A 19,847-nucleotide genomic window follows, 5' to 3' on the forward strand; every position below is an offset into this window, starting at 1 on the left:
GCATTAAAAAAATAAAACTCGTTTTGCGATTTTGAATTTTTATTTTTAGTCACTTCGTATCTTCTATATTGGTTACAATCCATTGTGTTAAAAACTACGAACTCGACCCTGCCAGGATTCGAACCTGGAATCTCCTGATCCGTAGTCAGACGCGTTATCCATTGCGCCACAGGGCCACGCGGTGCAGCCGATTCCAGTATTTTATAACCCATTCAGTCACTCGAAGTGTAACAGCGTGTTTTATGGCCCTCAGGATGATGTCAAAATGATATTAATAAGGGCCTGAGGTCATTTCAGACTTGCCAAACCATCTTCGTGGTTTGGCGTGATTTCTCACTTCTTCTCGAAAAGAATGCCGGGATGGTACCTAGCTTTTAAGGCCACGGTCCCTTCTTTCATTCTTCCTTGCCTAACACTTCCCCCATAAGGCCCCAGCTCAGCATAGCAGGTGAAGCTGCCTCGGCGGGGCTCTGGACCTCCTCCCCAGTTGTATCCTCGACCTTATGTATCTGGCTCCAGGACACTGCAGATGAGGCGGTATCCCTCGCTGAATCCGGGGGAAATACCAACCCCGGAGGGTAAACGCATTAAATAAATAAAACTCGTGTTGCGATTATGAATTTTTATTTTTCGTCACTTCGTATCTTCTATATTGGTTACAATCCATCGTGTTCAAAACTACGATCTCGACCCTGCCAGGATTCGAACCTGGAATCTCCTGATCCGTAGTCAGACGCGTTATCCATTGCGCCACAGGGCCACGCGGTGCAGCCGATTCCAGTATTTTATAAGCCATTCAGTCACTCGAAGTGTAACAGCGTGTTTTATGGCCCTCAACATGATGACAAAATGGTATTAATAAGGGCTTGAGGTCATTTCAGACATGCCAAACCATCTTCGTGGTTTTACGTGATTTCTCACTTCTTTTCGAAAAGAATGCCGGGATGGTACATAACTTTTAAGGCCACGGTCACTTCTATCCCACTTGCATGCCTAACACTTCCCCCATAAAGCTTCAACTCAGCATAGCAGGAGAGGCTGCCTCGGTGGGGCTCTGGACCTCCTCCCCAGTAGTATCCCCGACCAGATGTATCACGCTCCGTGACACTGCAGGTGAGGCGGTATCCCTCGCTGAATCCGGTGGAAAAACCAACCCTGGAGGGTAAACGCATTATATAAATAAAACTCGTGTTGCGTTTATGAACTTTTATTTTTCATTTCGTATCTTCTATATTGGTTACAATCCATCGTGTTAAAAACTACGAACTCGACCCTGCCAGGATTCGAACCTGGAATCTCCTGATCCGTAGTCAGACGCATTATCCATTGCGCCACAGGTCCACGCGGTGCAGCCGATTCCAGTATTTTATAAGCCATTCAGTCACTCGAAGTGTAACAACGTGTTTTTTGGCCCTCAACATGATGTCAAAATGATATCAGTTAAGGCCTGAGGTCATTTCAGACATGCCAAACCAACCTCCTGGTTTTGCGCGATTTTAACTTCTTCTCGAGGAGAATGCCGGGATGGTGCCTAACTTTTAAGGCCACCGTCGCTTCTTTCCGTCTTCCTTGCCTATCCTTTCCCCCATAAGGCCTCAGCTCAGCATAGCAGTTGAGGATACTACGGCGAGGCTCTGTTCCTCCGCCCTAGTTGTATCCCCGAACAAATGTATCACGCTAAAGGACACTGCAGGTGAGGCGGTATACCTCGCTGAATCCGGGGGAAAAACCAACCCCGGAGGGTAAACGCATTCAATAAATAAAACTCGTGTTGCGATTATGAACTTTTATTTTTCGTCACTTCGTATCTTCTATATTGGTTACAACCCGTCGTGTTAAAAATTACGAACTGGACCCTGCTAAGTTTCGAACCGTGATCCTTCTGATACGTAGTCAGACGCTTTATCCATTGCGCCACAGAGTCGACCTTGGAGTCGATTCCAGTGTTTTGTAAGCCATTCAGTCTCTCGAAGAGTGACATCGTGTTCTATGGCTCTCAAGGTTATGTCAAAATGACATTAAGTAAAAGCCTGAGGTCATTTCAGACATGCGAAACCATCTTCGTGGTTTTGCGTGATTTCTCACTTCTTCTCGAGGAGAATGCCGGGATGGACCTAACTTTTAAGGCCACGTCTGCTTCTTTCCCTCTTCCTTGCCTAACACTTCCCCCATAAGGCCTCAGCTCAGCATAGCAGGTGAGGCTGATGCGGCGGGGCTCTGGGCCTCCCCCCTAGTTGTATCCCCGACCAAATGTATCACGCTCCAGGACACTGCAGATGAGGCGGAATCCCTTACTGTATCCGGGGGAAAAACCATCCCCGGAAGGATAAAAGCATTAAATAAATAAAACCCGTGTTGCGATTATGAATTTTTATTTTTCGTCACTTCGTATCTTCTATATTGGTTACAATCCATCGTGTTCAAAACTTCGAACTCGACCCAGCCAGGATTCGAATCTGGAATCTCCTGATCCGTAGTCAGACGCGTTATCCATTGCGCCACAGGGCCACGCGGTGCGCCCGATTCCAGTATTTTATAAGCCATTCAGTCCCTCGAAGTGTAACAGCGTGTTTTATGGCCCTCAACATGACGACAAAATGGTATTAATAAGGGCCTGAGGTCATTTTAGACATACCAAATCATCTTCGTGGTTTTACGTGATTTCTCACTTCTTCTCGAACAGAATGCCGGGATGGTACCTAACTTTTAAAGCCACGGTCGCTTCTTTCCGTCTTCCTTGCCTATCCTTTCCCCCATAAGACCTCAGCTCAGCATAGCAGGTGAGGCTGCTGCGGCGAGGCTCGGGTCCTCCTCCCTAGGTGTATCCCCGACCAAATGTATCACGCTCCAGGACACTGCAGATGAGGCGGTATCCCTCGCTGAATCCGGGGGAAAAACCATCCCCGGAGGGTAAACGCATTAAATAAATAAAACTCGTGTTGCGATATGAATTTTTATTTTTCGTCACTTCGCATCTTCTATATTGGTTACAATCCATCGTGTTAAAAACTACGAACTCGACCCTGCCAGGATTCGAACCTGGAATCTCCTGGTTCGTAGTCGGACGAGTTATACATTGCCCCACAGGGCCACGCTGTGCAGCCGATTCCAGTATTTTATAAGCCATTCAATCACTCGGAGTGTAACAGCGTGTTTTATAGCCCTCAAGATGATGTGAAAATGATATTAATAAGGGCCTGAGGTCATTTCAGACATGCCAAACCATCTTCCTAGTTTTGCGCGATTTCTCACTTTTTCTCGAGGAGAATGCCGGATTGGTACCTAATTTTTAAGGCCACCGTCGATCCTTTCCGTCTTCCTTGCCTATCCCTTCCCCCATAAGGCCTCAGCTCAGCATAGCAGGTGAGGCTGCTTCGGCGAGGCTCTGTTCCTCCTCCCTAGTTGTATCCCCGACCAAATGTATCATGCTCCAGGACACTGCAGATGAGGCGGTATCCCTCGCTGAATCCGGGGGAAAAACCAACCCTGGAGGGTAAACGCATTCAATAAATAAAACTCGTTTTGCGATTATGAACTTTTATTTTTCGTCACTTCGTATCTTCTATATTGGTTACAACCCATCGTGTTAAAAGTTACGAACTGAACCCTGCTAAGTTTCGAACCGTGATCCTTCTGACACGTAGTCAGACGCGTTATCCATTGCGCCACAGAGCCGCACCTTGGAGTCGATTCCAGTGTTTTGTAAGCCATTCAGTCTCTCGAAGAGTGACATCGTGTTCTATGGCTCTCAAGGTGATGTCAAAATGATATTAAGTAAAAGCCTGAGGTCATTTCAGACATGCGAAACCATCTTCGTGGTATTGCGAGATTTCTCACTTCTTCTCGAAGAGAATGCCGGGGTGGTACCTAACTTTTAAGGCCACGGTCACTTCTATCCCACTTGCATGTCTAACACTTCCCCCATAAGGCCTCAGCTCAGCATAGCAGTTGAGGATACTTCGGCAAGGCTCAGGTCCTCCGCCCTAGTTGTATCCCCGAACAAATGTATCACGCTAAAGGACACTGCAGGTGAGGCGGTATCCCTCGCTGAATCCGGGGGAAAAACCAACCCTGGAGGGTAAACGCATTATATAAATAAAACCCGTGTTGCGATTATGAACTTTTATTTTTTTTCGTATCTTCTATATTGGTTACAATCCATCGTGTTAAAATCTACGAACTCGACCCTGCCAGGATTCGAAACTGGAATCTCCTGATCCGTAGTCAGGCCCACTCGAAGTGTAACAGCGTGTTTTATGGCCCTCGGGAAGATGTCAAAATGATATTAATAAGGGCCTGAGGTCATTTCAGACATGCCATACCATCTTCGTGGTTTTGCGCGATTTCTCACCTTTTCTCGAGGAGAATGCCGGGATGGTACCTAACTTTTAAGGCCACCGTCGTTTCTTTCCGTCTCCCTTGCCTATCCCTTCCCCCATAAGGCCTCAGCTCAGCATAGCAGGTGAGGCTGCTTCGGCGAGGCTCCTCCTCCCTAGTTGTATCCCCGACCAAATGTATCACGCTCCAGGACACTGCAGAAGCGGCGGTATCCCTCGCTGAATCCGGCGGGTAAACGCATTAAATAAATAAAACTCGTGTTGCGATTATGAATTTTTATTTTTTGTCACTTCGTATCTTCTATATTGGTTACAATCCATCGTGTTAAAATCTACGAACTCGACCCTGCCAGGATTCGAACCTGGAATCTCCTGATCCGTAGTCAGACGCGTTATTCATTGCGCCACAGGGCCTCGCGGTGCAGCCGATTCCAGTATATTTTAAGCCATTCAGTCACTCGAAGTGTCACAGCGTGTTTTATGGCCCTCAGGATGATGTCAAAATGATATTAATAAGGGCCTGAGGTCATTTCATACATGCCAAACCATCTTCGTGGTTTTGCGTGATTGCTCACTTCTTCTCGAAAAAAATGCCGGGATCGAACCTATCTTTTAAGGCCACGGTCACTTCTATCCCACTTGCATGTCTAACACTTCCCCAATAAGGCCTAAGCTCAGCATAGCAGGTGAGGCTACTTCGGCGTGGCTCTGGTCCTCCGCCCTAATTGTATCCCCGACCAAATGTATCACGCTCCAAGACACTGCAGATGAGGCGGTATCCTTCGCTGAATCCGGGGGAAACCCAACCCCGGAGGGTAAACGCATTAAATAAATATAACTCGTGTTGGGATTATGAATTTTTATCTTTCGTCACTTCGTATCCTCTATATTGTTAACGATCCATCGTGTTAAAAACAACAAACTCGACCCTGCTAATATTCGAACCTGGACTCTCCTGATCGTCAGTCAGACGCGTTATGCATTGCGCCACAGGGCCACGCGGTGCAGCCGATTCCAGTATTTTATTAGCCATTCAGACGCTCGAAGTGTAACAGCGTGTTTTATGGCCCTCAAGATGATGTCAAAATTATATTAATTAAGGCCTGAGGTCATTTCAGACATGCCAAACGATCTTCGTGGTTTTACGTGATTTCTCACTTCTTCTCGAAAAGAATGCCGGGATGGTACCTAACTTTTAAGGCCACGGTCACTTCTATCCCACTTGCTTGCCTAACACTTATCCCATAAGGCCTCAAATCAGCATACCAGGTGAGGCTGCCTCGGTTGGGTTCTGGACCTCCTCCCCAGTAATATCCCCGACCAGATGTATCACGTTCCAAGACACAGCAGATGAGGCGGTATCCCTCGCTGAATTCGGGGGAAATACCAACCCTGGAGGGTAAACGCATTAAATAAATAAAACTCTTGTTGCGATTATGAACTTTTATTTTTCGTCACTTCGTATCGTCTACATTGGTTACAATCCATCGTGTTAAAAATTACGAACTCGACCCTGCCAGGATTCGAACCGGGAAGCTCCTGATCCGTAGTCAGACGCGTTATCCATTGCGCCACAGAGCCACGCGGTGCAGCCGATTCCAGTATTTTATAATCCATTCAGTCACTCGAAGTGTAACAGCGTGTTTTATGGCCCTCAATTTGATGTCAAAATGAAATTAATAAGATCCTGAGGTCATTTCAGACATGCCAAACCATCTTCGTGGTTTTGCGCGATTTCTCACTTTTTCTCGAGGAGAATGCCGGGATGGTACCTAACTCTTAAGGCCACCGTCGCTTCTTTCCGTCTCCCTTGCCTATCCTTTCCCCCATAAGGCCTCAGCTCAGCATAGCAGGTGAGGCAGCTTGGGCGAGGCTCTGGTCCTCCTCCCCAGTTGTATCCCCGACCAAATGTATCACTCTCCAGGACACTGCAGATGAGGCGGTATCCCTCGCTGAATGCGGGGCTAAAACCAACCCCGGATGGTAAACGCATTAAATAAATAAAACTCGTGTTGAGGTTATGAATTTTTATTTTTCGTCACTTCGAATCTTCTATATTGGTTACAACCCATCGTGTTAAAAATTACGAACTTGACCCTGCTAAGTTTCGAACCGTGATCCTTCCGACCCGTAGTGTGACGAGTTATCCATTGCGCCACAGGGCCACACTTTGGAGTCGATTCCAGTGTTTTGTAAGCCATTCAGTCTCTCGAAGAGTGACATCGTGTTCTATGGCTCTCAAGGTGATGTCAAAATGACATTAAGTAAAAGACTGAGGTCATTTCAGACATGCGAAACCATCTTCGTGTTTTGCGTGATTTCTCACTTCTTCTCGAGGAGAATGCCGGGATGGTACCTAACTTTTAAGGCCACGTCCGCTTCTTTCCCTCTTCCTTGCCTAACACTTCCCCCTTAAGGCCTCAGCTCAGCATAGCAGGTGAGGCTGCTGCGGCGGGGCTCTGGGCCTCCTCCCTAGTTGTATCCCCGACCAAATGTATCACGCTCCAGGACACTGCAGATGAGGCGGTATCCCTTACTGAATCCGGGGGAAAAACCATCCACGGACGGTAAACGCATTTCATCATCATCATCATCATCATCATCTGTTTACCCTCCAGGTTCGGTTTTTCCCTCGGGCTTAGCGAGGGATCCCACCTCTACCGCCTCAAGGGTAGTGTCCTGGAGCTTCAGGCTCTTGGTCGGGGGATACAACTGGGGAGTATGACCAGTACCTCGCCCAGGCGGCCTCACCTGCTATGCTGAACAGGGGCCTTGTGGAGGGTTGGGAAGATTGTAAGGGATAGGCAAGAAAGAGGGAAGGAAGCGGCCGTGGCCATAAGTTAGGAACCATCCCGGCTTTCGCCTGGAGGAGAAATGGGAAACCACGGAAAACCACTTCGAGGATGTCTGAGGTGGGAATCGAACCCACCTCTACTCAATTGGCCTCCCGAGGCTGAGCGGACCCCGTTACAGCCCTCGTACCAATTTTCAAATTTCGTGGCAGAGCCTGGAATCGAACCCGGACCTCCGGGGGTGGCAGCTAATCACGCTAACCACTACACCACAGAGGCGGACCGGTAGACGCATTTAATAAATAAAACTCGTGTTGCGATTATGAATTTTTATTTTTCGTCACTTCGTATCTTCTATATTGGTTAGAATCCATCGTGTTAAAATCTACGAACTCGACCCTGCCAGGATTCGAACCTGGAATCTCCTAATCCGTAGTCAGACGCGTTATCCATTGCGCCACAGGGCCGAGCGAAGCAGCCGATTCCAGTATTTTATAAGCCATTCAGTCACTCGAAGTGTAACAGCGTGTTTTATGGCCCTCAAGATGATGTCAAAATGATACTAATAAGGGCCTGAGGTCATTTCATACATGCCAAACCATCTTCGTGATTTGCACGATTCCTCACTTTTTCTCGAGGAGAATGCCGGTATGGTACCTAACTTTTAAGGCCACCGTCGCTTCTTTCCCACTTGCATGCCTAACACTTCCCCCATGAGGCTTCAACTCAGCATAGCAGGAGAGGCTACCTCGGTGGGGCTCAGTACCTCCTCCCCGGTAGTATCCCCGACCAGATGTATCACGCTCCGAGACACTGCAGATGAGGCGGTATCCCTCACTGAATCCGGGGGAAAAACCCACCCTGGAGGGTAAACGCATTAAATAAATAAAACTCGTGTTGCGATTATGACCTTTTATTTTTCATTTTTTATCTTCTATATTGGTTACAATACATCGTGTTAAAAACTACGAACTCGACCCTGCCAGGATTCGAACCTGGAATCGCCTGGTCCGTACTCAGACGCGTTATCCATTGCGCCACAAGGCCACACGGTGCAGCCGATTCCAGTATTTTATAAGCCATTCAGTCACTCGAAGAGTAACAGTGTGTTTTATGGCCCTCAGGAAGATGTCAAAATGATATTAATAAGGGCCGGAGGTCACTTCAGACTTGCCAAACCATCTTCGTGGTTTTGCGTGATTTCTCACTTCTTCTCGAAAAGAACGCCGGGATGGTACCTAACGTTTAAGGCCACGGTCACTTCTTTCCCACTTCCTTGCCTAACACTTCCCCCATAAGGCCTCAGCTCAGCATAGCAGGTGAAGCTGCCATGGCGGGGCTCCGGACCTCCTCCCCAGTAGTATCCCCGACCAGATGTATCACGCTCCAGGACACTGCAGATGAGGCGGTATCCCTCGCTGAATCCGGGGGAAGAACCAACCCTGCAGGGTAAACGCATTAAATAAATAAAACTCTCATCTTGCGATTATGAACTTTTATTTTTCGTCACTTCGTATCTTCTACATTGGTTACAATCCATCGTGTTAAAAACTACGAAATGGACTGTGCCAGGATTCGAACTGGAATCTCCTGATCCGTAGTCAGACGCGTTATCCATTGCGCCACAGGGCCGAGCGAAGCAGCCGATTCCAGCCTTTTATAAGCCATTCAGTAACTCGAAGTATAACAGCGTGTTTTTTGGCCCTCAACATGATGTCAAAATGATATCACTTAAGGCCTGAGGTCATTTCAGACATGCCAAACCATCTTCGTGGTTTTGCGTGATTTTTCACTTCTTCTCGAGGAGAATGCCGGGATGGTACCTAACTTTTAAGGCCACGGTCACTTCTATCCCACTTGCATGCCTAACACTTCCCCCATAAGGCTTCAACTCAACATAGCAGGAGAGGCTGCCTCGGTGGGGCTCTTTACCTCCTCCCCAGTTGTATCCCCGACCAGATGTATCACGCTCCGAGACACTGCAGATGAGGCGGTATCCCTCGCTGAATCCGGGGGAAAAACTAACCCTGGAGGGTAAACGCATTAAATAAATAAAACTCGTGTTGCGATTATGACCTTTTATTTTTCATTTTTTTATCTTCTATATTGGTTACAATACATCGCGTTAAAAACTACGAACTCGACCCTGCCAGGTTTCGAACCAGGAATCTCCTGATCCGTAGTCAGATGCGTTATCCACTGCGCCACAGGGCCACACGGTACAGCCGATTCCAGTATTTTATAAGCCATTCAGTCACTCGAAGAGTAACAGCGTGTTTTATGGCCCTCAGGATGATGTCAAAATGATACTAATAAGGGCCTGACGTCATTTCAGACTTGCCAAACCATCTTCGTGGTTTTGCGTGATTTCTCACTTCTTCTCGAAAAGAACGCCGGGATGGTACCTAACGTTTAAGGCCACGGTCACTTCTTTCCCTCTTCCTTGCCTAACACTTCCCCCATAAGGCCTCAGCTCAGCATAGCAGGTGAAGCTGCCTCGGCGGGGCTCTGGACCTCCTCCCCAGTAGTATCCCCGACCAGATGTATCATGCTCCAGGACACTGCAGGTGAGGCGGTATCCCTCGCTGAATCCGGGGGAAAAACCAACCCTGGAGGGTAAACGCATTATATAAATAAAACTCGTGTTGCGATTATGAATTTTTATTTTTCATTTCGTATCTTCTATATTGGTTACAATCCATCGTGTTAAAAACTACGAACTCGACCCTGCCAGGATTCGAACCTGGAATCTCCTGATTCGTAGTCACACATGTTATCCATTGCGCCACATGGCCACGCGATCTAGCCGATTCCAGCATTTTATAAGCCATTCAGTCACTCGAAGTGTAACAGCGTGTTTTTTGGCCCTCAACATGATGTCAAAATGATATCAGTTAAGGCCTGAGGTCATTTCAGACATGCCAAACCATCTTCGTGGTTTTGCGTGATTTGTCACTTCTTCTCGAGGAGAATGCCGGGATGGTACGTAACTTTTAAGGCCACCGTCTCTTCTTTCCTTCCTCCTTGCCTATCCTTTCCCCCATAAGGCCTCTGGTCAGCTTAGCAGGTGAGGCTGCTGCGGCGAGGGTCTGGTCCTCCTCCCTAGTCGTATCCTCGACCAAATGTATCACGCTCCAGGACACTGCAGATGAGGTGGTATCCCTCGCTGAATCCGGGGGAAGAACCGTCCCCGGACGGTACACGCATTAAATAAATGAAACTCGTGTTGCGATTATGAATTCTTATTTTTCGTCACTTCGTATCTTCTATATTGGTAACAATCCATCGTGTTAACAACTACGAACTAGACCCTGCCAGGATTAGAACCTGGAATCTCCTAATCCGTAGTCAGACGCGTTATCCATTGCGCCACAGGGCCGAGCGAAGCAGCCGATTCCAGTATTTTATAAGCCATTCAGTCACTCGAAGTGTAACAGCGTGTTTTATGGCCCTCAAGATGATGTCAAAATGATACTAATAAGGGCCTGAGGTCATTTCATACATGCCAAACCATCTTCGTGATTTGCACGATTCCTCACTTTTTCTCGAGGAGAATGCCGGTATGGTACCTAACTTTTAAGGCCACCGTCGCTTCTTTCCGTCTTCCTTGCCTATCCCTTCCCCCATAAGGCCTCAGCTCAGCATAGCAGGTGAGGCTGCTTCGGCGAGGCTCTGGTCCTCCTCCCTAGTTGTATCCCCGACCAAATGTATCACGCTCCAGGACACTGCAGATTAGGCGGTATCCCTCGCTGAATCCGGGGGGAAAAACCAACCCCGGAGGGTAAACGCATTAAATAAATAAAACTCGTGTTGCGATTATGAATTTTTATTTTTCGTCACTTCGTCTCTTCTATATTGGTTACAATCCATCGTATTAACAACTACGAACTCGACCCTGCCAGGATTCGAACCTGGAATCTCCTGATCCGTAGTCAGACGCGTTATCCATTGCGCCACAGGGCCGCGCGATCCAGCCGATTCCAGTATTTTATAAGCCATTCAGTCACTCGAAGTGTAAGAGCGTGTTTTATGGCCCTCAAGATGATGTCAAAATCCTATTAAAAAAGGGCTGTGGTCATTTCAAACATGCCAGTCAGAAATATATTTAAAAAGGAAGAAGGGAAGTCTCACTCTGTCCCTTTGGCTTTCCTATTCGTCATTTCTTGTTCTTCTTATAAGTATTATTTCTTCTTCGTCGTTTTCTTTTTGTACTTACCCTCCCCTTTATTTTCTCCTCTATTGCCGATTTCCTAAATCCTTCCGCTTCTTCATCTTGGGAAGGATAGGGAGAAAAATGTACGTTCTCTCAACATGGGACTTCGGATAGGAGACTTCATAGTCAAGGGACAGGCACAAGAATGAGTTAATGTCATCTTCTTCTTGTTGATTGCATTCACCGCATCCCTTTACAGTACGTCAATATTTATTTTTAATAACGAAGTTGCCGTTAAATAATGTCTACTCCAGTCTGAGGTAGGCCTACTGAAATCTCTAGGTAAACCGGGCGTCGGCCTATAGTTCCAGCAGCGATGAAATAATATTAATTGTACCGGGCGGTACACCTCCACGCCGCTAATTCAAACTTTGCGCCAGTTGAAACTCCTCTACTGGAGGAAGTCTGAACTTTATCTAATGTGTTAATTTTCATGTTTCTCAGAAGATGTCATTACTTGTAAATTTTGAAGTTTCTGAACTGGGTCGTTTTCGATGTATTTTTATTTTGCCTGTAGTAAGAAGTGTGGACATTCTCTTCCAGATGGCACTACTGAAGAACTACAATTATGCACCCTAGTGCTAAATGAAAGAACTATGTTTTTTGGAGAAATTTTGTGTTCATAAGTTTGTTCTTTGTTAAATTTCCTTCAGTCATTGTTTGTGTTGGCAATGTTAATCCTTTCGTTCCGCCAGGTTTGAATTTAGCCAATCCCGAATTTCTTTAATTAATTTATGACCAATAAGTGTATCTTCTTCAACTTGGATATGTTGCTTAACCCTAGCCAATAAAATTCTTGTGGGAGGGTGTTCTCATTCCTGAAACGTCTCGAACTTTCCGCAAGGGTTTATAAACTGCTGATTTTAGGGTCTCTGCGCCACTTCAGTAACATCTATCAGTGTGTAAAGTACGTAGCAGGGGGCGGGAAACGTCTCTTTCTTCGGGCAGCAGTTCAGCCACCAGGTAATGGCCGTTTAATAACTTCTTTTCTTGCTAGCTCAGCAGTTTAACTCTCGGGGCAGGTCCGAAGCCTTTCTACCATGTAACTTTTCCCCTAAAATGTAAAGACACTTCGTATCAATTCTATCTTTTGAACTACATATCGGGATAGAGAGTGCTTAACCCTCTCGACCTCCCACTCATATTGCGTTGAGGTGAACTTATTTTCTCATCCGTTTCTTCCTTAATGTAATGTAAATTGTCTTCTTCTATAAGTCACCTCTCTAGTATGGGATTAGCCCTTGCAGTAATGGCCTAGTGCCAAGTAGGTTTTATATAAAGTATATTAGGAGTGCAAGAACGCTGTGATGTTTGGGACATCACTGAATGTTTTTAATTATTGAACTATATATTTAATTGATAAGATGTGTATATTTAATCACTGATAGGTCATTTTTAAATTAATATGTATATATATATATATATATATATATATATATATATATATATATATATAGGGTCTTTATCATCCATTTCAATCATCATTTCATTTCTTTGTATCGCGGCTATAACGTATTCTGAACGAACAAATTATTGGGTAAAGCATTTCAACATCACGCATATTTATAACTTGCAGTAAATTTTCCAATAGCCGTTGTGAGGTGACCAGAGTCAGCAGGTTAATTTCAGCCCAATTCCAGGAAAAGTACGTCATCGAGGTTACGAGAGATATTACCCTCTCCACATCATGAAGAGACAGTTGATACATTATTAACACCCACTTTTCAAACTATGCTTGGGGACGCTTTATTTCAGCGGGAAAGTTCAGCCTATGCGAATGAACGTAATGAAGCAACGTGATGGATTCACAGCTGTACATCGGAGAAGGGATGAGACCTCGAATCTTACTGGACCATGTGATAGGGCTGATGGAAGGAGACTTTTGAACCAATATATACCACCGACAAGGGCTGGAGAGGACACTAACATTCAGATTCAGATTCACATTCAGATTCTGATTCTCACGCTTGGAAGATACTCTTACTATGATTCTACGTCTACACATCGGAGAAGATTTTAACTTAGTTCACTTCGCATCTGAGTATATTCTACTCAAAAGTTACTCTCATTGGGACTTGTTATCTCAATGACGAGATGTAGTCAACGGGAGACCGGTTCTGACTAGTATAGGGGAGGAGAGCTTTTATTATGAATTTAGCTACGCTACTGTTCCGTAATACGGAAGAATACGAAGGTATTCTCTCCATGAACATAACCCATGGTGGTTTTGCACTTAAAATTAGGACTCATTACGACTTTATGTAAGGAGTACAGTAGGAAGTGTTAAGGACAGGAAATGTGGATGTAGGACTGGAATCCAACAACAGATGAGGCAGCCTGTACGAGAGATCCACCCATCTTCAGCTTCAAGACAACAGAGTCTACATTTGGTGAGCTTATGGCATAAGTTACTGCAAGTCTTCGCGCAACAGTTCATTTTCTTAAAGTTAATTTCATTCACTTTTTCTTTTGCTTCCGTAAGTTCAGATTTCGTTAATACGCCGTTACGTCACGTTTTTCATCTTAATAAATAGCTGTTTTAATTTGTATTTTATGAAATGATTATTAATGATCCTTAAATTCCAAGTTAGTGTACTTAATGATTTGTGTTCCGTCCACCCCACCCCTGGGAGTTTTTTGAGTCTCATTACGTATTTTTATTTATTATTATTATTATTATTATTATTATTATTATTATTATTAATTATCTACTTTTGTTTTCAAGCCATAAGCTTGAAGACTGGCGCCCTTGGGATACTGTTTCTGGAGAAACAATGACATATCATTTATTTATTTTAATATTAAAGTGACCCGCCACGTTAAAAATTTGTCATACATCTGTGGGCTAAGTGGGTACGTCACAACGCCTCCGCTCAAGTTGGTATTTTAGAGGCCATGTAATATTTCTGTTTCTTCTCTGAATAGGCCTCAGTAGGTTGGGTATTTTTACCCCTGTGTATGTGTCCTTGGGGGACAGCTTGAAGGTGGAATTTGGTGTGGCCTTTGATAGGCTTGAACTTAAGAGCGGGTCGCTCTTTCTTAAAATTTGTTTATGCGTGCCTCGAGGAGGCGTTACTGTGTAATTGGGAGCAAGAGCTCCTGGGCATGATTGGGGTCTTCTGCCCCTTTGTTGAATTCTGTATATCGTAAGGTTGGGCTTATAGCTCAAGAATTGTGTGTCTGGCTCTCGGAGCCCAAATCCTGTAATCACTGTAATTGTACATTTTCGAATTGTGTTTCGGCTACTGAGTACCTGTTCTATTTGTTATTTCTTAATCTTGAAAAGAAAATATAACCTTGTTAAATTTTATCTGAACTTTAATTTCGTATTTTGAGACCTGTTCACCCCCGCACCTTCTTTCACCTCTGCTAATCCACCAAACCACGGTAACATTAATAATAAGAAGAATAACGTCCGCCTCAGTGGTGTAGTGGTTAGCGTGATTAGCTGTAGCGTTCGATTCCCGGCTCTGCACGAAATTTGAAAAGAGCTGCTAGGGCTGCAACGGGGACCACTCAGCATCGGAAGGTCAACTGAGTAGAGAGGGGTGTATTCCCATCTCAGCCATTCTCGAAGTGGTTTTCATTGGTTTCCCAATTCTCTTCTCCTTCTTCTTCTTAATCTGGTTACCCTCCAGGGTCGGTTTTTCCCCCAGACTCAGCGAGGGATCCCACCTCTACCGCCTCAAAGGCAGTGTCGTGGAGCTTCAGACTCTTGGTCGGGGGATACAACTGGGACGAATGACCAGTACCTCGCCCGGGCGTCCTCACCTGCTATGCTGAACAGGGGCCTTGTGGAGGGATGGGAAGATTGGACGGGACAGGCAAGGAAGAGGGAATGAAGCGGCCGTAACCTTAAGTTAGGTACCATCCCGGCATTTTCCTGGAGGAGAAGTGGGAAACCACGGAAAACCACTTCGAGGATGGCTGAGGTGGGAATCGAACACACATCTACTCAGTTGACCTCCCGAGGCTGAGTGACCCCGTTCCAGCCCTCGTATCACTTTTCGTGGCAGAGCCGGGAATCGAACCCGGACCTCCGGGGTGGCAGCTAATCACGCTAACCACTACACCACAGAGGCGGACTTCCCAATTCTCCTTCAGGCAAATGGCGGGATGGTACCTAACTTAAAGCCACGGCCGCTTCCTTCCTTCCTTCCTTATCTAACCCTTCCAATCTTTCCATCCCCCAAAAAGGCTCCTGTTCAGCATCGCATGTGAGGGCGCTTGAGCGAGGTACTGGTCCTCCTCCCCAGTTTTATACCCCGACCCAAAGTCTCACTCTCTAGGACACTGCCCCTGAGGCGGTAAGGAAGGGAATCCCAACCCTGGAGGGCAAACCGATTAAGAAAGAAAGAAGGAAAGAAGGGAATAACAATAATTTCACCATCCAAACCTAATTAGCCTTATTGTACGTTGTAGTCATTTGTAATCCATCCGACGAAGTGAACGGACGTGAAGTGCTGATAGAGTGCGAGTGTATCACCTACCACAATGTGAATCTATTGAATACTGAATTTCTATAGGTAGGTCGATCAATCAATCAATCAATCAATCAATCAATCAATCAATCAATCAATCAATCAATAAATAAATAAATAAATAAATAAATAAATAAATAAATAAATAAATAAATCAACCTGATCTACTTTTAGGACAGTCGTCTAGGTGGCAGATTCCGTATTAGTTGTTTACCTAGTCCCTAACTTTTCTTCCTATAAACGAATATTTGTGCTCTTGAATTCCAGGTTTATCTTCATATTGTGATCTTTCCTCCTTTAGAAACACCACTCAAGCTCAAACAGCGTCAACCCATTCAGTCTCTCCACTGATAGCTAGGAACATGTCACTTAGTCGAGTAGCTCGTCTCCTTCCTCCCAGGTCTTCCCAGCCCGAACCTTGTAAAATTTTCATACTGCTATTTGACGGAAATCTCCTCAAAAAAATTGGAGCTAGTTTTCTTTGGATTTTTTCCAATTCTCGAATCAAGTAAACCTGGTGAGTGCCCCGCACATTGGAACCATACTCTAATCATGGTCTCCCCAGAGACTTATATGCCCTCTCCTTTACATCCTAAATACTTTCATAACCATGCGAAGAGGTCTGTACCTTTTATACTGTAGAATAAAAGTCAAGTACAATAATTTTGTGTTGGCTATTGCTAGCCTGGTTACAGCCAAAGTAAAACAGATCATGCTATGAAAGTGGGTGGCATCTGTCATTAATAGGAAACTGCGTCCCAGGTAGGTGGAGGATAGTGTTGTGTGTGTGTGGGGGGGGGGGAATGTTAGGGATATCGCAAAAGGAGAAATAAACAGTCTCCGTGCCAAGGCTTCCTTTCTTAATACGTCGAATACGTCCAACATCAACATCTTCCAAAAATAATGTCTTTCCGTCCACCAAAATGGCGTCGATCTTCCATCCATATGACTGGTTACCTGGTTACGGTGTCAGTTTTTGTACATGCAAAACTGCCAGATAAATATTCCCAGCCAAAAAAAACATATGCATGTTAATATTTTGAAAGAGAAACTCATTATTAAGAATAAAAAGTAAGAAAAGTGCTCTACAAAAGAGCATGGCATCTTTCACGACGAGTGTGGCAGAGTTTGAATTCTTCGATTTGAAATATTCTGCGTTTGCTTCTTTATATTTAGCCTTATTATTTCTCTGTACACATGCATAAATTTTATTATTATTATTATTATTATTATTATTATTATTATTATTATTATTATTATTATTATTATTATTATTATTATTATTATTCATCTGTTTACCCTCCAGGTTCGGTTTTTCCCTCGGACTCAGCGAGGGATACCACCTATACCGCCTCAAGGGCAGTGTCCTGGAGCTTCAGACTGTTGGTCGGGGGATACAACTGGGGAGAATGACCAGTACCTCGCCCAGGCGGCCTAACCTGCTATGCTGAACAGGGCCTTGCGGGGATGGGGAAGATTGGAAGGGATAGACAAGGAAGAGGGAAGGAAGCGGCCGTGGCCTTAAGTTAGGTACCATCCCGGCATTTGCCTGGAGGAGAAGTGGGAAACCACAGAAAACCACTTCCAGGATGGCTGAGGTGGGAATCGAACCCACCTCTACTCAGTTGACCTCCCGAGGCTGAGTGGACCCCGTTCCAGCCCTCGTACCACTTTTCAAATTTCGTGGCAGAGCCGGGAATCGAACCCGGACCTCCGGGCAGCTAATCACGCTAACCACTACACCACGGAGGCGGACAAAGATAAACTCGTGTCCTCATCCCGAGGTGGTGCAGCTCTTTTCAGGCACACCCCCATTGGAGGTGAGCTGCATGTACCATTTCAACCATATATCAGCCCTCCTGCCATTCTTAAATTTCTGGCAGTACCGGGAATCGAACCCGGGCCCCCGAGGACGGCAGCTAATAACACTAACCGTTACGCTACAGAGGTGGACTTATTATTATTATTATTATTATTATTATTATTATTATTATTATTATTATTATTATTATTATTATTATTATTATTATTATTATTATTATTATTATTATTATTATTTATACATCGAGTTGAGCCTCTATGGACTGCGTGGTAATAACCAACTTCATTTTAGTGTCTAGGTCTTGTTCTTGTTCCAGCTTCGACTTCCTGCCAGTATCTTCTGAGCCCACCGACGAGTGCCTGTTTATGCTCTTCAGACAAAGGTCGTTTCCGTCTTCTGGAAGTTGATGGCATTTTGAAACCTTGATAGTTGTTCACCAACCTTCTGAATGCGTTCCTGTCAGGAATTTCTTGGTCTGAAATTCCAATCTGCCTCAGATCTTTTTCGCATTCCTGGAACCATCTCTTTGTTAGTCGATCATCAGTCATCCTCTAGAGACGACCCTAAAATAATAGCCGTCTCTTCTTAAATGCCGGTATGAGCAACTCGGACGGTTAAGGTGTTGGCTTCCTGACCCTAGCGTGGCAGGTTCGATCCTGGTTCAGTCCAGTGGTATTTAAAGTGCTCAAATACATCAGCCCTTTGTCGGTAGATTTACCGGCACTTGAAAGAACACATGCGGACAAAATTTCGGCATCTTGGCCACTCCAAAACCCGTAAAAATGTAGTTATTGGGACATAAAATAACAATAATTTTTATTATTATTATTTATTGATGTATTTAATTCAACAGATCATTTATAGAGCACGTTAAATCAATACTTCAGTTCTTGCTATGTTCGCTCCCCTTCGCTCACATCTGTTTCATTCGTTCCGATCTCTGGAGCTGTTCTGTTTTATGTGGCTGCTTTCTTTTTCCTTCTCGTTCATCCCTACAGGTCACTTTTAAAATTTTGTCCCTAAACACGTCCTGTTATATGTATCCTTAATGCCATTCTTCGCTTCTCTGAAGTCATTTAATGTCTGTGCACAAACATGCTGGATGTACTTTAAGCTTTTAAATCTAGCATTTGTACCCGTTCTTCGCACGGAAATTTGCAGTGGATTTCATGTTACATTCAGGAATTTATGCATGGATCTATTCACACGTTTAATGCAACATGTTAAAATGATATTTTTATTCAAAATCGCGTGGCAGTAACGTGAAATATGATGAAACTGAACAAAGTCGAGAAAGAATGATGACGATTTCCGAATTTATTTTGCGGTACTGTTCCTGGTCCGAAGTTGTGCGAAATTCTCCAGGGTTCTCGGGTTGCATATTATATCTCTAACCACTGGCGAGGCGCTATTACGTTGATGATTTCTCTCTTAATTACTCTCCTATCGAAAAGAGTAAATTGGCTCTTTAGTTGTTCCCGTTACCCACCTTGAAGTGACATGCACAATATGTCCCACTAGACGCGGGCTAAACATCCAATTTTTCGTAATCATATGCGTTATTATCCGTCAATACGTACATGGCATAAAGGAACGGAAATAACATATTCTGTCCGCCTCTGTGGTGAAGTGGTTAGTGTGATTAGCTGCCACCCCCGGAGGCCCGGGTTCGATTCCCAGCTCTGCCACGAAATTTGAAAAGTGGTACGAGGGCTGGAACGGGGTCCACTCAGCCTAGGGAGGTCAACAGTACAGGTGGTTCGATTTCCACCTCAGCCATCCTGGAAGTGGTTTTCCGTGGTTTCCCACTTCTCCTCCAGGCAAATGCCTTGATGGTACCTAACTGATGGCCACGGCCGCTTTCTTCCCTCTTCCTTGTCTATCTCTTCCAATCTTTCCATCCCCCACCGAGGCCCCTGTTCAGCATAGCAGGTGAGGCCGCCTGGGCGAGGCACTGGTCATCCTCCCCAGTTGTTTCCCCCGACCCAGAGTCTGAAGCTCTAGGACACTGCCCTTGAGGCGGTAGAGGTGGGATCCCTCGCTGATTGTGAGGGAAAAACCGACCCTGGATGGTAAGCAGATTAAGAACGAAATAACATATTCTTAAAAGTTTGTTGTATACAGTCTTTTGATAGACCTAAAGTTAACGAAAATATTTGAGAATAATCGTCCTATAAATACCATCTCCATGTGATTACCATG

General features: G+C 45.0%; 10 non-coding genes across 10 annotated transcripts; all 10 read right to left on the reverse strand.

Moving 5' to 3' along the window:
- Positions 1-103: 103 nt before the first annotated feature.
- Positions 104-176, reverse strand: TRNAR-ACG (transfer RNA arginine (anticodon ACG)). Its single transcript has one exon. It is a non-coding gene; the product is annotated as a tRNA-Arg (tRNA).
- A 511-nt stretch (positions 177-687) lies between these two features.
- TRNAR-ACG (transfer RNA arginine (anticodon ACG)) lies at positions 688-760 on the reverse strand. The gene has a single exon. It is a non-coding gene; the product is annotated as a tRNA-Arg (tRNA).
- A 508-nt stretch (positions 761-1,268) lies between these two features.
- On the reverse strand, positions 1,269-1,341 carry TRNAR-ACG (transfer RNA arginine (anticodon ACG)). Its single transcript has one exon. It is a non-coding gene; the product is annotated as a tRNA-Arg (tRNA).
- Positions 1,342-2,435: 1,094 nt separating this feature from the next.
- On the reverse strand, positions 2,436-2,508 carry TRNAR-ACG (transfer RNA arginine (anticodon ACG)). Its single transcript has one exon. It is a non-coding gene; the product is annotated as a tRNA-Arg (tRNA).
- A 2,170-nt stretch (positions 2,509-4,678) lies between these two features.
- On the reverse strand, positions 4,679-4,751 carry TRNAR-ACG (transfer RNA arginine (anticodon ACG)). Its single transcript has one exon. It is a non-coding gene; the product is annotated as a tRNA-Arg (tRNA).
- Positions 4,752-5,845: 1,094 nt separating this feature from the next.
- TRNAR-ACG (transfer RNA arginine (anticodon ACG)) lies at positions 5,846-5,918 on the reverse strand. The gene has a single exon. It is a non-coding gene; the product is annotated as a tRNA-Arg (tRNA).
- Positions 5,919-7,523: 1,605 nt separating this feature from the next.
- On the reverse strand, positions 7,524-7,596 carry TRNAR-ACG (transfer RNA arginine (anticodon ACG)). Its single transcript has one exon. It is a non-coding gene; the product is annotated as a tRNA-Arg (tRNA).
- Positions 7,597-9,270: 1,674 nt separating this feature from the next.
- On the reverse strand, positions 9,271-9,343 carry TRNAR-ACG (transfer RNA arginine (anticodon ACG)). The gene has a single exon. It is a non-coding gene; the product is annotated as a tRNA-Arg (tRNA).
- Positions 9,344-10,435: 1,092 nt separating this feature from the next.
- TRNAR-ACG (transfer RNA arginine (anticodon ACG)) lies at positions 10,436-10,508 on the reverse strand. Its single transcript has one exon. It is a non-coding gene; the product is annotated as a tRNA-Arg (tRNA).
- A 511-nt stretch (positions 10,509-11,019) lies between these two features.
- On the reverse strand, positions 11,020-11,092 carry TRNAR-ACG (transfer RNA arginine (anticodon ACG)). Its single transcript has one exon. It is a non-coding gene; the product is annotated as a tRNA-Arg (tRNA).
- Between the last annotated feature and the right edge of the window lie 8,755 nt (positions 11,093-19,847).

Source organism: Anabrus simplex, chromosome 1, assembly GCF_040414725.1.
Source record: "Anabrus simplex isolate iqAnaSimp1 chromosome 1, ASM4041472v1, whole genome shotgun sequence".
Taxonomy (NCBI): Eukaryota; Metazoa; Arthropoda; class Insecta; order Orthoptera; family Tettigoniidae; genus Anabrus; species Anabrus simplex.